The following is a 16253-nucleotide window of genomic DNA, read 5'->3' on the forward strand; positions in this document are numbered from 1 at the left end:
GCAATCCTAAACTCTCAACCTTCCGAGTAGCTAGGATTATAAATGTGAACCATTGGTGCCCAACTGACCCTAATACTCTCTTAAGAAAGAGAGTATTCAGGACTTTGAAAAATACTTTTTGTAAATCATATATTAATTTTATATTATTATAAATGTGATGAACAAAAGTGTTACACTTATGTCAGTTATAGAGTATATTTTCTTTTTTGTTCAATATCACCCCTTCACTCTCTCTCTCCAAGGTTTTCCCTCCCATCCTCACCCACATGATATATAGCTCATTTTCAACATAATGTCCAGTGAGTACCACTGCTATTTTTAAGCCTATTTTTAAGGTATAAATATGTCCTCTAGCTAGGTAGGTGGTGTGTATTTAAGCATTTACTTCTGGAAGAAGAAATAAAGTTGGGGAGGAGAGGAGGAAACATTTTGATTCAAATGTATGTGTTATTCAAGTCTTACTGTGAACATGAGTTAATAGATGGCTACGTATTTTTAAAGTTAAAAAGTGAAATTAAGACTCAATGGTAATTATTATGCCAGTATGAGATGTGAAATGCCAAATGATGTGAAATCTTCAATCTAAATTCCACATCTGGAGTTTGCTGGCTTTCTGACTAAAATATGTCTGGGCATATCATATACACTTGCATGAGAATTTATTTCTATAGGCAAAAATGGTAAAATAACAAAATAGTATAGGTTTTTAGAGCAAATCATTTCCATCTGTTACTGCATAAGTAATTCTCATTCTACCACATGAGTAACAGTACATATGTTCTTAAAAATCACTATTTGCTGAAGACTTAAACAATTTGCATGCTTTGCTTATGGTGACTTATGGTAATGAGAAAGAAGACAGCTACAGATTTTAAAACTGTATCCAGAAATAGTGCTACTTGAGTTTAAGCCAAATTTGTGATTTATCTTGGTTGCTTTCTTTCTTCCTAAATTCTGAAGTTCAAAGTTTAACTTGGAATTGTTTTCTCATGTTTAGTTCAAGCCAATGTCCATGAAAAGGCTTATATCTGTCAATACTTGATCTAATAGATTTGTTCTATGCTGACAATTTGTTCTTTTCATACTAAACAAATGCAGATAATATAGATATTTTCCATGGACTTTACTTTAAATTTGGATTAGAAAAGTCACTGAGAACTATGGTAATTATTTAGAAATGTTTATGTTTTAGTAAGGCTTAGTGATAAATTATTTATTTTTGTTCATTGTCGAATATTATTAGTAATTTATTCAATTCTAGATATGTCAGGACCAGTATATATAAATAAGTAAATATAAACATGTAAATATATATAAGCAAATATAAATGTTATAAATGAGTAAATAAATGTGTGAGTTATCTATGATGTTCAGTTTTTCATGTGAGATCTTTGTACAACAGTAATTAGATAATCAAGAAGAAGCCATTTGTCAGGTGTTATCAAGAAAAAAGTTTATGGTTTATGAGGTTGGAATTTTATTAACAGGAATAGAGACACATTTATAACAAGAATCAACTGAGAGTAGAGAAAAAATGCATAAGATACCTTTGGGACAGCTGCTGCATGTAAAAAGGGTATCATGATAGATGAGTAAAGTTAAGGCAGTTGAGCAGGTATCAAATTTTAGAAGCCACAAGAAGCATGCTCAAGACCACAGATCTTTTCCTTTAAATATTGACGATCTCTTACAGTGATTTTGTAGGAGAACAGCAGAATTGCACCCTTCTGAAAGAGATGGTTAGCAGAAACGTGGGGAGTGAATGGTGAATACACAGTAAGGCATTAAAGGATTTCTGCAGGTCATATAGTCAACATGGAATATGACCAGAATGACCGCAATGGTAAAAGGAGTTGTTGAGACCAGTTATGAAGAAAGTAGCATTCACAAGTCTTACTCAAACATAAAATCTGGATAAGGCAATAGTGTGAGTTCATTCCCAGGCATCAGTCTAAGCTAATAGGTGGATAGTGAAACTCTTCACCAGTAGCAATAGGAAAGGAGAGGCTTGGGGGAGGGGAACAAGGGGTCATACTTTGTCCTCTTTTCTGTAGTTTATTCTAAAGACATATGTGCTGCTTATGCTCTTGTCTATTTCAAATTTTCCATTTTAATTGGCAATACTAGTGTTTTGTGACAGGACCCATAACACTAGCCTTCTAGCATTGCCCTCTTCTTCTCTAGAGCTACCCCACCCCCATTCATCATTTCCCTTTTTAGCTATCAGAATGATGTCAGAAATAGGTCAACCCAATGGTGCTCCTTCCTGGTTTAAACATCAATGATATATAGTGGGCATGGGGCAAATTATGACTCTCATAACCATTAGAAGTTTCCTTTTCAAATAGTTTATTTCCTTCTTATAACCCTATAATAGCAAAGATCTTATGAAAAAAAGTGGACCAATCTATTTCAAACATCCTACACCCATAGATTTATATAAAATATATTCAGCATCAATGTGAATTGCTTTTTATATAATTTGGATTCCTTCTTAATATGTTTAAATGAATGAGGGCTAAAAGTTTAATCAATTCCTGAATTGATATGAATAAGCAAAATTGTACTTAGAAAATATATTCTTTAACTTTTTTTCTAGCCAGATAACAGTTAATATCAGTAAATGTACAAATGAAACTTTGTAGTTTAAAATGAAACTTAATGAAACTTAATGAAACTTTGAAGTTAAAAAAATAAAAGGGATAAACTGATGTTTGGTAATTTTTAAAAATGCAAATTTCATGACCAAGACTTAGTTGTAGGAATTAAAAAATAAAAGCATGACATCAGACAATAAGCTCTGCAGTGTTCCATAGATATGGATTAAATTTGATTCTACAAATGTAAGGTATTTACAAAAAATCTGTATGGATCTATTCTTTGGATGAACTTTGTTTTAAGAAAGTGTTATGAGGGCTGGAAAGTTGGCTCAGTGGTAGAGTGCTTGCCTGGCATGCATGAAGACCTGGGTTCGATTCCTCAGCACCACATAAGCAGCAAACAGCCAGAAGTGGAACTGTGGCTCCAGGGGTAGGGTGCTAGCCTTGAGCTGAAGAGCTGAAGGACAGCACCCAGGCCCAGAGTTCAGCCCCCACGACCGACAAAAAAAAAGAAAGGAAAAGAAAAGTAAGTGTTATGAAAGTGGTTAACAATAATGGTTATTAACCTTGATAATGCAATTGATTGTTATTTTTTAGTGTCATAATTCCATAAAGATGACATAGGTAGTATCTTTGACAGAGCTGGTCACTAAAAGCAGAAGACTTAGTTTTTAAGCTCAGAAATTTCCAAAGAATGTCACATATACTAATTATATAGATAGAGCAATAGTTTTTACTAAATATGTTTTTATTTTTGTGATAGCTTTCATAAAATATCCTTTATGTCATATGAGTCTGAAGCTAAAAGAGTAAAACCCATCTTAGCTTATTTATAATTCAGAACAAATCATTAATTTGGTTGGTTAAGAGGCATTACCTGGATTCAGTGTTACTACTGATCACCAACTGTGTGGCTATGAGCTATGTACTCTTGGCCTCAGGCCTTCTCTAATCCATTCTCAAAGCTAACTCTTTTTCAAAGCTAACTCTTTTTGATGAAATTGTACACCAATTCTCTATGCTAAAGGTGGTACTGAAGGAGATTTGAGGGAATCTGAAGATTTAGTGATGAGGTATGCTGAAGTGAATCAAATTTGTTGCTATATTTGAAACACTAGAATTTCTCTCACAAAGGAAACCTAGCCAAGAATGATGTTTTACTTAGTAAACATTCTACAGTCTCCTGTTGTTATAATTGCAGCCACGATTGTTGATATGAGGCAAACATTAGTAACTACTTTGAATTCTTAGTATTCCAGATTTCAACCAATGGTTTCATAGTGCAGAAAATCTCCTGTCTAATTAATGTTAAAATCTTTCTACAGTAATTAGTATTTCCAAAGTCATTAAGATAATGTAAACTCAACATCAAAGTAGTTATGTCTTATTGGTAGGAATTATCAAGATTTAGTGAAAATAGCTTTGTAGACATCTAGGGATTTCATCTCGTTTTTAAATTATAACACTCTATGTCTTACAAATATCTGCTGGAAGCAGAACTCAGAACTCAGTGTGCAGAAATACAAAATAGTAGTTAAGAAATCATTTGCAGAATAAATGGCAGGTCTTTATTTTGTTCTTGCATATGTAATCTATTTATTCATTTGTACATTAGGATTTTTAAAAATCCCTACAGTATGTTTTGAATTTTTTATAGTTGACAGATTCAGATCAGTAAGTAAATAAAAAATGCCATATAAAGAATTCAATGGGAGAAAAATATTTGTTTCTTCCAATTTTTTAGTTTTGGATTTTGTTTTGGGGGGAATTTTTTTGAGGGGGGGTCCTGGGGCTTGAATTCTGGGCCTGGGCACTGTCCCTCAGCTCTTCAGCTCAAGGCTAGCACTCTACCACTTGAGCCACAGCACTACTTCCAGTTTTCTGGTGGTTCATTGGAGATAAGAGTCTTACAAACTTTCCTGCCTGGGCTGGCTTTGAACTGTGATCCTCAGATATCAACCTCCTGAGTAGCTAGGATTACAAGCGTGAGCCACAGACACCTGGCCAATTTTGTAAGTTTTGTATTTGGACAAAATGTCCATCCTCAAGTCAAAGATATTCAGGTGTCAGATAAGCACTTAGTGGGCCAAATATATTTTAAATGTTTAAGAAAAGATCATTGTAGGAAATGAGGCTAGACTTCGACTACAATTGTTTTATGAAGTTTAGGTAACTTGAAAAAATTTTAATTCTCTATTAATTGTATAGATGGGAAAATATTTGATATTTTCATAAATATCCATAACATAGATGAAAATTATATTTGATATTTTGAAGAACAAACATCATTAGAATTAAGCCCTGTGAAGTTGGGTTCTCCCTTGTTCATTATTGAATTCCCAGTACATATATAATCAGCTAAAATCTTGAGATTTACCATCAAGTCAGAATCCTATTTGTAAACAAAATCTTAGCCAAGCCATTTCTTCTGCCTTCAATTTTATTATACTTACCTTTCACAATGAGTTTGTTTTAATTGATAAGAGTATTTCTGGTTTATTAAACTATTTAAAATTACACTATTTTGAGAATAATCTTACAACTTCTGCCTTAAAAGAAGTATTTTTCACTGAGGATACCACTGCTAACCTTATATATTACAAAAACCTGGTATTTAGACTAAAACCTTCCAGGATATAGATAGATTTCCTCTTATAAACATTATTATGTAATTCTTTCTACACAGAAAGTTTTCAATAGTTTCACTAAAAATGGTGCAGTTGCTTTTCTTGAAGGGAAGTTTCTTGTCAGAGTTGAGAGTGAATTATTTCTTTTAACTGCACAGCATGGTTCCCGCAGGTCAGGGTTGAGGTTGAGGGCAGGCTGGCTGGAGAGAGCTCCTAACACTAAAGACAGTGTGTGAATCAAGGAGACATGTTACTTACTGAACTTAGGCAATATTCATGCTAACTCAGAATCCTAGGTGTCAATGTATCTTCAGGAAAATCTGAAAAAGTCAAAGGCAAGGTTCATATGGAAATAATGTTTTATAAAATGCTATATAGGTTTGTTTCATTGATCCTCATCCATCAACCACTGTCATGTTTCAGATCTCCAAGAACTGTACTAGAAAAATTATCCAGATGAACTGTCAAGCAGTCTATCTAAATGGTGAGTAAAGCTACTTACAATATCTCCCTGTTTGCTTATCAGGAGTGAATATGACTTTCTGAGTATTGAAACCAGAAACCTTTCTTCATGCTTTAATTTTTTTATAAGAAAAGTAGGATTTATGAATCCTTTTTATTTCATTTTGAAATTGTAACTGTTAAATGCAAATAAATATATGGACATGCTCATGAACTGTTTATCATCTTTCTCTAAAATCAGGTAAAATTTAGCATGTTTGGGAATTAATTCATCTACCAACAAACATTTTGCAAATACTTTATAGAAAGTATTGTTTATAGCAATATACGTATAAAGGTCCCCGTCAGAAAACTATTCAGCATAAATTTTCTTAGTATGACATTATAAACACATGACCACAGGCTTCCATGGATTCATAACTGTGTTCTGGTTAGGCTAGAAACAAACTTTCACTTGTTTCATATTTTGGCAAAATGGCTTAACTGCATTATGAGGATTATCTTCATTAACAGTTTATTTCCTCAAGTTTTGAGATAGAAGAAATGAAATCATTATTATTCTTGTGTAGAACAATTTGAAAGGATCCTTGCTTGCAGTTGAAACTTGATGGTTAACTTCGTTGGTTCTGGTATCAACTGAATAGATGTAAAGCAATGCTTTATACTGTTGAACACAATAATAATGTCTAAAATATGGATAGTTACATATCTGAGCTCATTAGAAAAAGAAAGAGCTACAAAGTTTTGCATTTGTTACATCTTTCTTAGTATATAAGATGTGAATCTCGCAAGGGATAAATACAGCAAGTACACATCAGTACAAATAAAACAATCACATTATTAGAACATATAACCAATAAAGGCTTTGTATGAATTGACGTTTTCAAACACACAGCCCCCTATAATAATTAAATAAATGACAATGATAATGCTGTTCAGTGTGGGCTACCTCCTCGGTCTCCTATGGACTCTGTTACCAGAGTCTGAATTTCTGCTCCTCTCTTTGTTCTCTGTGTGATTCTTTCTCATCTGCAAACTTGGAATAACAATATAATACGGTACAATATGGACATCTTCAGTATTACATACATTGAATGTGTTCAGTGCTTAGTTCATAAGTATAAGCAGTATTAATTTTATATTTTTGTAAAGTTAGAAAATAATAGTAATTTGCTTCAATTTTGTATCCTGATTCCTCATTTAGCTTCTGACTTTTTGTGGTCCTTTTTCAGTTGGTTCTCTTGTGGATTCAGGTAGAAAGTCATATTATTTTACTTTTTGGCATTCTTCATGCTTCAACTTTGATATTACTACTTATTGCTTTAATGGAAGCTATCAGTTCAACATACAATTACTGATAATTCTTTTTATCTTTTGTTGATACTCTATAAATCTTGAAGTAGATAAACATATAAAAACATTCTGTCTAATAGTTTGGCCTTTCACTAAATTATGCTTAATTAATCATGGCTAACAATATGATGGGGTTTTTTAATACTATTTCTTTCTTTAATTTCTCAATGCATGCTTTTTTCAGTATTTTGCTAGTTTCCTGACAATTATATAAGTCTACTAGAAACAGAGATCATGACATTTCTTTATCTTTATATAGTTTCATGTTTTCTTGGCTTTCTCTGCATATGAGAAACACCTAGGAAGATTAACAAAATAATCAGAAATAGATGATAAACCTTAATTATGATGACTGTTTTACATGCCAGCCCATGTCAAAACTTATCAAATTATATGATTTAGATAGGTGTAATCCTTACAAAAAGTAAAACATACCTCTATTAATCTCCCTACTATGTGTAAACTATGGGAGTATCTGGGGTACAGATACTCAGTCCTTACTTTGAGGGACTCTGATTTTTTTTATTGTTTTTATTTTTTGTCGGTCGTGGGGCTGGGCGCTATCCCTCAGCTCTTCAGCTCAAGGCGAGCGCTCTACCATTTGAGCTATAGTGCCACTTCCGGTTTTCTGGTGGTTTATTGGAGATAGGAGTCTCACGGTCTTTCCTGCCGGGGCTGGCTTTGAACCGAGATCCTCAGATCTCAGCCTCCTGAGTAGCTAGGATTACAGGCATGAGCCACCAGTGCCCGGCGGGACTCTGATTTTTTAAAAATATTTTTATTGAGATTAAATGATTACATAAATTTCACAGTATTGTGAAATAGCAATACTTAGTTAAAGTCACGAACACATTTTAACCTTCACAAGGCAAATTGTCATTATCATGGTCTATAATATTTGTGAGTTCTATAAGCTTTAACAATCAACTCTTTCTTCCACATGGATGATATGTACATTTCTTTCCTTTTGCTTAGTGTAAGCTGCTCCCTGATTTGATTGGTTTTCCATTAGGTTCTAGCTCTGATAGTTATTTAAAACTTCCCAGATGAGTCTCAGATGCAGTCAACATTGAGAAGTTCTGCTGGAGTGTACCTACCATATACTTTCTATATGATAAGGACTCAAAAACCATGTTCTCATTGTTTCATTAAATACATTTTCTTCCATTATGAATAAAAAAATTTAAATATACTGAAAGCCTAGTCTAAATTTTTGCCAGAAGACTAATAAATGTTATGTTCCCCAAATAGCTTTGTAAAAGTACAGACAAGTGTAGCCTTGTGGTTGTTCTTTAGGCACCCATCTTCACTAAGACACATCACTACCATACAACTACATCTCCTGTCCACACACATTAGGATTTGGCAGAAGCAGGCTGTTCTATGTTGGCCACTTGGGGGTATGTGAGCCAGACTGTAAACATAAGAAGGAGTGCAAATCATTCTCTTGCTTCATTCTATTTGTCTCTCTCATTAGTATCAAGATCAGGATATAGATTTCCAGTGTAATAAGAGTACAAACTAGAAAATAAATGATGTCAACTTCAGTAATAGATAATGCAATTTTATTTACATCATTCAACTCATACTAGATTTGAGGATTTTTCTCTAAGTCACAAATATGGGAACCAAATAGATGAAAGAAGATAGCGTCAGCCATCTGGAAAGCCCACAATTAGTAAGGTATATGGGCAGCAATAGATCAGCCTCAGTAAGATAACACTATTTGGATGTCCCATGTGAGATTTACCCTTAAAAACTGAAAAGTCAATTACTTTTCTTTCTATTGTTCTTTCTATTGTCCACTGACTCTCCATTCATAATAAGCCTCATGGGCCATATATTTGTAAATTCAACTCAGAAAGAGAGTAGTAGCCTGGTGAAGACAGAAAAATGTATCTACATGGAAAGAGGATTCATCTTGAGCAAAGTTTGGCAAAAGATTGACCAACTTACTCAAAAGTAGGGAATTTAAATTGGTTATCATCTTACTAATGGTTAACAAATGGATTTAGAAATGTTGGTATTGCATGAGAGATCATTTTTCAAAACACATATGATGGTGGCATATGGTCATTTGCCTAGGATGCATTTATATACTGAACATGGATCAGTGTTGCTATCCTCAGATTTTATATATGTATATATATTATATGAATATATAATTTTAAACAGATACATATTTTACACTTACGTATTTATTATATATACACATAGATACACGTGTACACATCTATCTGTCCCAGATACTTTGTTCACTGAAATCTGATTGCATTATGACAACACTGTGGAACTAAGCCATGATGAATGACTTAGCCGTTTCCTCTTCCTTCTCTATCTGCCTAGATTCTGGTACCTACCTGCCTTTCAGGAGCTTATCTCTGAAGTCTGTGGGAGATAACTTCCTCTCGATTAGTAGCCAGCAGGGAGGCCTGTGTTTCCTTCCATGGAGCTGCAGGGTATTTTGTTCTATCCTGTTTACAGCTGGTGGGGGGCCCTTTTTCTTCCTGAAGCTAGCCTTTTCATCAGCACCAAGGGAGATGCAAAACTGGAAAACATCTTAATTAAATGTTTTCCTACAGAAACACCCATTCCACAACCTTGATCTATTGAGGTGCCTTTCCCCACCTCTCTCCGGGAGATTGAAGGCAATAGAGTTTACCACAAAAGACAAGGATAAATATTTACCAGGGCACAAAAGATATTGGAGGACCTGATCTAATTTACATTCACTTTTGTGAACTTGCTTAACTGAGGGAGCAATTATGAGTGCTTCTGGCTAAAATATTTTCTGTATTCTATCTTCAAATAAAATTGCATGTTTTGAACAAATTATATATGTGTTCCCTAAGCACACATATACAAGTGATGTTAAGTGTCCAGACTGCATATTTACAAATTGTTGTCAAGGTTTGGGCTTCTAAAAAAATCTTACTTTGACTCTTTCAGATATCTGTCTTTTCTGAAGAATGTATAGGTCTATTAGCTTTGTAATATCAATATTTGAAAAGAAAAGCAGATTTTAGCGGGACTGAATCAATTTTTACAGAGGATTAAGACAAAAATTCTAAATTTCTACTGTTCTGTTCTGAAATTTACATAACTAAATATAGTCAGTTCAAATATAATATCCACTTTCATCAGAGAGTTACATTCCTTTATGTGTAAGACTATATTTTTTACTTACATATCTTTTCTTTTTAAGTAGTTTTACAAAGGAGTTGTTACCATTCATTCCCACCAAACTACTCTTTCCCCTTGATTTTCCTAGTTTCATAGGATATTATGACTCCATTCTTCTCTTTTCCTATCTTCATTCCTTTACCTCCTCTCCTTCACCTCCCTACATAACTTTCAAGTGTCAGTTCCATTTTTTAAAATATGAATACACTGAAAGTTTATGTGATTGTCATAAAAATTTTGTTCTAGTCTTGGGTACCAATGGTTGGTCCCTGTAATCCTAGCTACTCTGAAGTCAGAGATATGAGGATTGCAGGTCTAAACCAAACCAGGCAGAAATATATGTGAGATTATTATCTCCAAAGAGCCAAAAATGGAGCTGTGGCTCAAGTGGTGGAACATAAGTCTTGAGCAAAACATTCAGAGACAGTGCCCAGGTCTTGAGTTGCTGAATTCCCAACCCTAGGACTGGCGTATGTGCACACATGCACACAATAACACAATTTGTTCCTCCACATTAAGAACATAGAAACAAGGCGGGCGCCATTGGCTCACACCTGTAATCCTAGCTACTCAGGAGGCTGAGATCCAGGATTGAGGTTCAAAGCCAGCCCGGACAGGAAAGTTCTTGAGACTTTTATCTCCAATTAACCAGCAGAAAACCAGAAGTAGTGTGTGGTTCAAGTGATAAAGCACTTGCCTTGAGCTGAAGAGCTGAGGGACAGTGCCCAAACTCAGAGTTCAAGTCCCATGACCGACAAAAACCTAAAAAAGAACATAGAAACAAGATAGTGTTTACTTACTACATTAGTATTGTAACAGATTGTTCTAGAAAAAACATAAAATTAGAAATTATGATTAACCTTATTCTTTAATAACATATTTTGAATAAATAAGAAAAACAAAAATTTGAGATTAGAAATTTTATGTTTATATATTAGTAAGGTTTTATACCACAATGAAATGAAAACATATAGCATAATAAGAGATATGTTATAAAAAAGAGATGTTGTATAGAGTAATACTTATTTTAAAATATAAATTACAACTTGATTATAAACTTTATTCTTGAAATATTGAATCACTATCATTATACTTAAAATGAAACACTAATTAATTATGAGATGTCATAATCAATTACACTCCCATGAGTTTTTGTTTATAATTTTGAACTTTTGAAAAGTTAAATACTTATTTCTTTTCATGAAATACAAATTTAAACTACTATGTTTAGATAGAAATGATGCAAATTCTGGTATTTATTAACCAATGAGTGAACATTTTTAGTCAAATGGTCCCATAGTGTGGTTTTTGTTGTTGTTCCAAGTGCATTGCTCTATGTAAATTAGACATGCTCATTTTATTCTAATAAAATGTCCACAGAACCTGCTTTTCTTTCTACACTCTAGCATTTCTTCAATGGATGAAGAAATAGTGATAACTTTTAAAAGAAATGTTTTCCTTTCTTTAAAAAACACTTCTTTTGATATATTACTAAGATACTGATATTTTAATGTCTATGATTTTGTAAATTAAAATGAATTTTAATCGAAGAATATTATGGGCTATCTTCTCTATCTGAAAAGCAAATTTATACTATTAAAGTAAATTTTTTTTAATTTTGGTTTTTCACATAATAGAATTTGTTAATTCTGTGTGCTCATCGAAGTCCATAGAATGCCTGTATCTCTTAAGGAACTCCACAGTATCCAAGAGCACAAAGCTAATGAAAAGCTTTTGTTGAGATGGTTTCACTCCAATAACCTTGGTGTGCTTTCAAGGAACTTGAGTTTCTGTGATAAAATTCTGTTGCTGTCAGAGATGGTTTGGGCCATTTGATAGGCAGAAATTTCCCAAGAATAACATTCTGTGTTTATTAACAGCTTAAGTCTTAGTGGAGATTAGCTCTTTTCCCCAAGTTTAGGTTCCATTTGCTCATAAAAGTATTATTTCTGCTTTATAAGGTAGGAAATACATTTTAAATATAGTTCTAAATTTATGTTTAAAATAAAAGCAAAAATCTACAGTGGCGTCCTAAATTGTGTCTACTACGTCTAGCTTGTATTGCCAATATCTAAGTTCACTTAATTTTGTTCCTATGGAAAATCTGCAATTTTTCTAACATCTTTTCTGCTTTGAGTAAAGGCAATAAAGGACATTAATATACAGGGCTTAAAAAATAACACATGTGGAGAGATTCAGTTTTTAAGTTATATTGATATTTACAAAACTTTGTACCTAGGAACATATTTCCTTGACTAAAAATTTTGTCTGAAATAGTTGAGAGCCATGTTATATTTTTAGCTCAATAAAATAGTAACTACAAACAAAATCCTTCTGAATTTTGAGTCACAAATTAAATGCTGGCTTGGCCAAGTTCCATTGCGTACCAAAGAATTTGAACTCTCACGGTCTAGACACAGAGACTCTACCAATGTCCTTTGACACTTAAAGACATTGACTGTGAAACATCCAAGGAATATATTAAAAAATTAGTATTCTTTTAGAATTCATAATGACAGCTTGTAGCATAGTATTTAGCTTCCTAAAATTATTAGAGAGGTTACAAAAATGTCATTAATAAATTAGTATAGACATACTTGCTAATCATTGATTATTCTTTTAATTTTGAAAATAATTAGAGTAAAATTTCAAGGCACTAAGTTACAGTGATCCTGTAATTTATAAAGTTTGATATTTTGAGTTATAAATAAAACAGAATGGGAAAGTCTTGATCTTACTATTTCTGTCATGCTGGTATAGGTTTCAATGCTATTAAATCCACTTTTAGTTTGGCTCACAGTTATTTTCCATCATATTATTATATTTGAAAAGAATGATAATAAATAATTTTGTTTTATAGAGGTCATTGAGGTTTTGTTAGTATATTAAGGATAAAATATCTTCACTAGTAAATAAAGTGCAGTGTCCTTTGCTAGAAAGAGAGACCTTTATTTCAATGGGTAATCTATTTTTCTTTACATTGCATTCCTTTCCTAAAGTTGTATCATTTTGTCCATCTCTTAAGAGTAATGATGTGATTAGCGTACTATTCAATATTTTAAGATGTCATTTCAAGGCATATTCATACAGCAATTAAATGTGTATTAGGAAACTTCTCTTTTTTTATTTTATTGTAAAGATGCTGTGCAGAGGGGTTACAGTTACATGAGTAAAGCAATGAGTACCATACTTGTAGATCATTGTTACCCCTTCCCTTCCTTGTTGTCCACTACCCTATTCCCAAGGCTGCCCAAAGTTGTAAAGTTTGTTTCCAATATACTGTCCTGTGGGTATCCTCTTTGCAATGAGTCATCCTATGTCCTTGTTTCAGCGTTTTGGTATGCCCCTTTCCCTCCCCAGATTAGGCAAATGTGTATACAAGATGCAGAGTACCAAAAACAAGTACAATGACAACAGGGGATTTTGTAAATTGATTCCCAAATAGATTCATGATGACTCCTGGTTTAGTTAGACTAACTAATATTATTTAGGTATTTTGCCAAATTTAGGTTTTGCCAAATTTAATACCTATGGTATTAAAAATACTGATTTTTGCTCAAATGTAAAGTTTTACATCTATACTATGAAGATATAAAAATAGATAAATAAATGGCAAATAGAATATTTGTGATGTGAACACTTTAAAATTTTCTGGTATCTAATATTATTATTACCTTTTGTCATTTGTAAACATCTAGAGATGTTCACTAATTGGTGCCTTTAAATATAATGCATTACTGATTTCTCAATGCAGTTCAATGTTTAATTTGCTTTTATATTCCCATTCTATGATGTTTTTCCAAGATAAGGTTTTTCTAACCACTACCGGAGTTAGTCTCTCAGTTTTCTTTCATACTATTTTTTAGTAAAAAAATTTAGTATGATTATTAATATCATCACATTAACTCAGAGTGCCTATTCATCTTTGTTCAGTGAGTTGCTGTGTTTAGATGAAAATCATATAGCAAAAATGACAATATAATGTCTGTGTAACAATGACCTTTCAGTGAAACATTTAGTATAAGAGCCATGTTATACTAATCTGAGAGGAGAATAGATCTATAGCTGACCCAGTATATGACATGAAGCCCTTCCAACTGATGGATTGAATAGACAAAGAGGTTTCCTGGATAGTTCAGTCACTTGACTGTGCTGCCATTTATGACAGAAATAAGTTTGGAAGCCTTGAATTCATGTGAAACAAGAAAAGTATTGTTCTAGTACACTGGCAATTAAAAACTAAAAGTCACTTTGGAGAAAACTAAAATGGAACATTTTCTCCATGATTACAGTTTGCTAGTTATTTTTTTAATGTTTGACAATATTATTTCTATTTTTTCTAACATAGCTGTCACAAACTTTATTTCCATTTGCTTTCTTGGTCTCTGCCAAATTTTTAATCAAGCTGCTAAACAAAAAAATCGGGTGGGGAGCTTTGATATAAGAGATACTGCTTTCTCATGGTTCTGAAGACTCAGAAGTTCAAGTCTAAGGAAGCAGCAATGGCTGGCCTGGGGTGAGGAAACAGGTTGGAAGCTGTCTTTTCATTGTTTTTCTCACAAGGTAGGCAGAAAAGTAGAATATGCTAGGAGGTCTCTTTTTACAAATAGTAGCATGAATTTACTGTACAAAGGGATTTATTTGACACTTATAAACGCACACATAATATACTTTGATCAGAGTCACCTTGGCTATATTGCTCTTTCTTAACCTTTGTGCTCCTCCTGCCTCTCCTAAGAGCTTTTTACTGGATTTCAATGTTATAGCCATACATATTTATAGTATAATATTTATCAAATTCACCCATATCATAAGAGGTCTTTTATTAAAAGCTCTAGCTGGGTACCATTATCCTAAATACTTGGGAGGCTGAAATCTGAGGATCGTGGTTTGAAACCAGCCCAAACAGGAAAGTTCTTAAGATACTTCTCTAACTAACCACCAGGAAACCAGGAGTAGAGCTGTGGCTCATGTAATAGAATTCTAGGCTTGAGCATAAAAGCTCTGGGACAAACCCTGGGCCCTGAGTTCAAGCCCAAGGATTGGCACACACACAAAAATGTATTAACCCATTCATAGAGAGTTCATCCTCATTATTTTCCAAAACCTTGCCTTCTAATATGATCTCACTGAAGGTTAGGATTTCAACATGAGAACCTGTTGGAGGGCATCAAGAGTCAAACGATAAGAAAATTTTGTGGTCTTGCTACAGTAGATTTAGGAATGTACTGAAAGTTACATTGAAAGTTTTTCAAAACAGGGGCTGGGAAGGTGGCTCAGTGGTAGAGCGCTTGCCTTGCATGCATGAGGCCCTGGGTTCGATTCCTCAGCACCACATAAGCAAAAAGAAAAAAAGCTGGAAGTGGCTCTATGGCTCAAGTGGTAGAGCACTAGCCTTGAGCTGAAGAGCTGAGCGACCGTGCCCAGGCCCAGAGTTCAGGCCCCACAACCGGACCCCCCCCAAAATAAAAGTTTTTCAAAACAGAGTGAGTACAGAATCTCCGGAGAAAATTATGCTAAGAAAGAGTCATGAGTCCTATCCCTAAAAATTCAATATTGAATGTACCTTAAAGTAGGTTTTGGGGCTGGGAAGGTGGCTCAGTGGTAGAGCGCTTGCCTTGCATGCATGAGGCCCTGAGTTCGATTCCTCAGCACCACATAAGCAAAAAAGAAAAAAGCCGGAAGTGGCGCTGTGGCTCAAGTGGTAGAGTGCTAGCCTTGAGCTGAAGAGCTGAGGGACAGTGTCCAGGCCCAGAGTTCAGGCCCACGACTGGACAAAAAAAAAAAAAAGTAGGTTTTGCATTTATATTTCTTTATACCAGCCTCATCAGAAATTAATGTTTAATTTATAGACTCCAGATTTTAATTTCTAGAATAAATTTGGAGCATATAATTCAAGAAAGCATAAATAAATATTTTATCTAAAACATGTAAAAGAATCGTGGGATCTCTCAAAATTAAAGAATCTTTGTTAAGAAATATCTTCAGTGGTGGAGTGCTTGTCTCGCATGCATGAGGCCCTCAGTTC

This window comes from Dipodomys merriami, unplaced genomic scaffold, assembly GCF_024711535.1.
Source record: "Dipodomys merriami isolate MVZ:Mamm:240054 unplaced genomic scaffold, mDipMer1.0.p SCAF_2, whole genome shotgun sequence".
In the NCBI taxonomy this organism is placed as follows: domain Eukaryota; kingdom Metazoa; phylum Chordata; class Mammalia; order Rodentia; family Heteromyidae; genus Dipodomys; species Dipodomys merriami.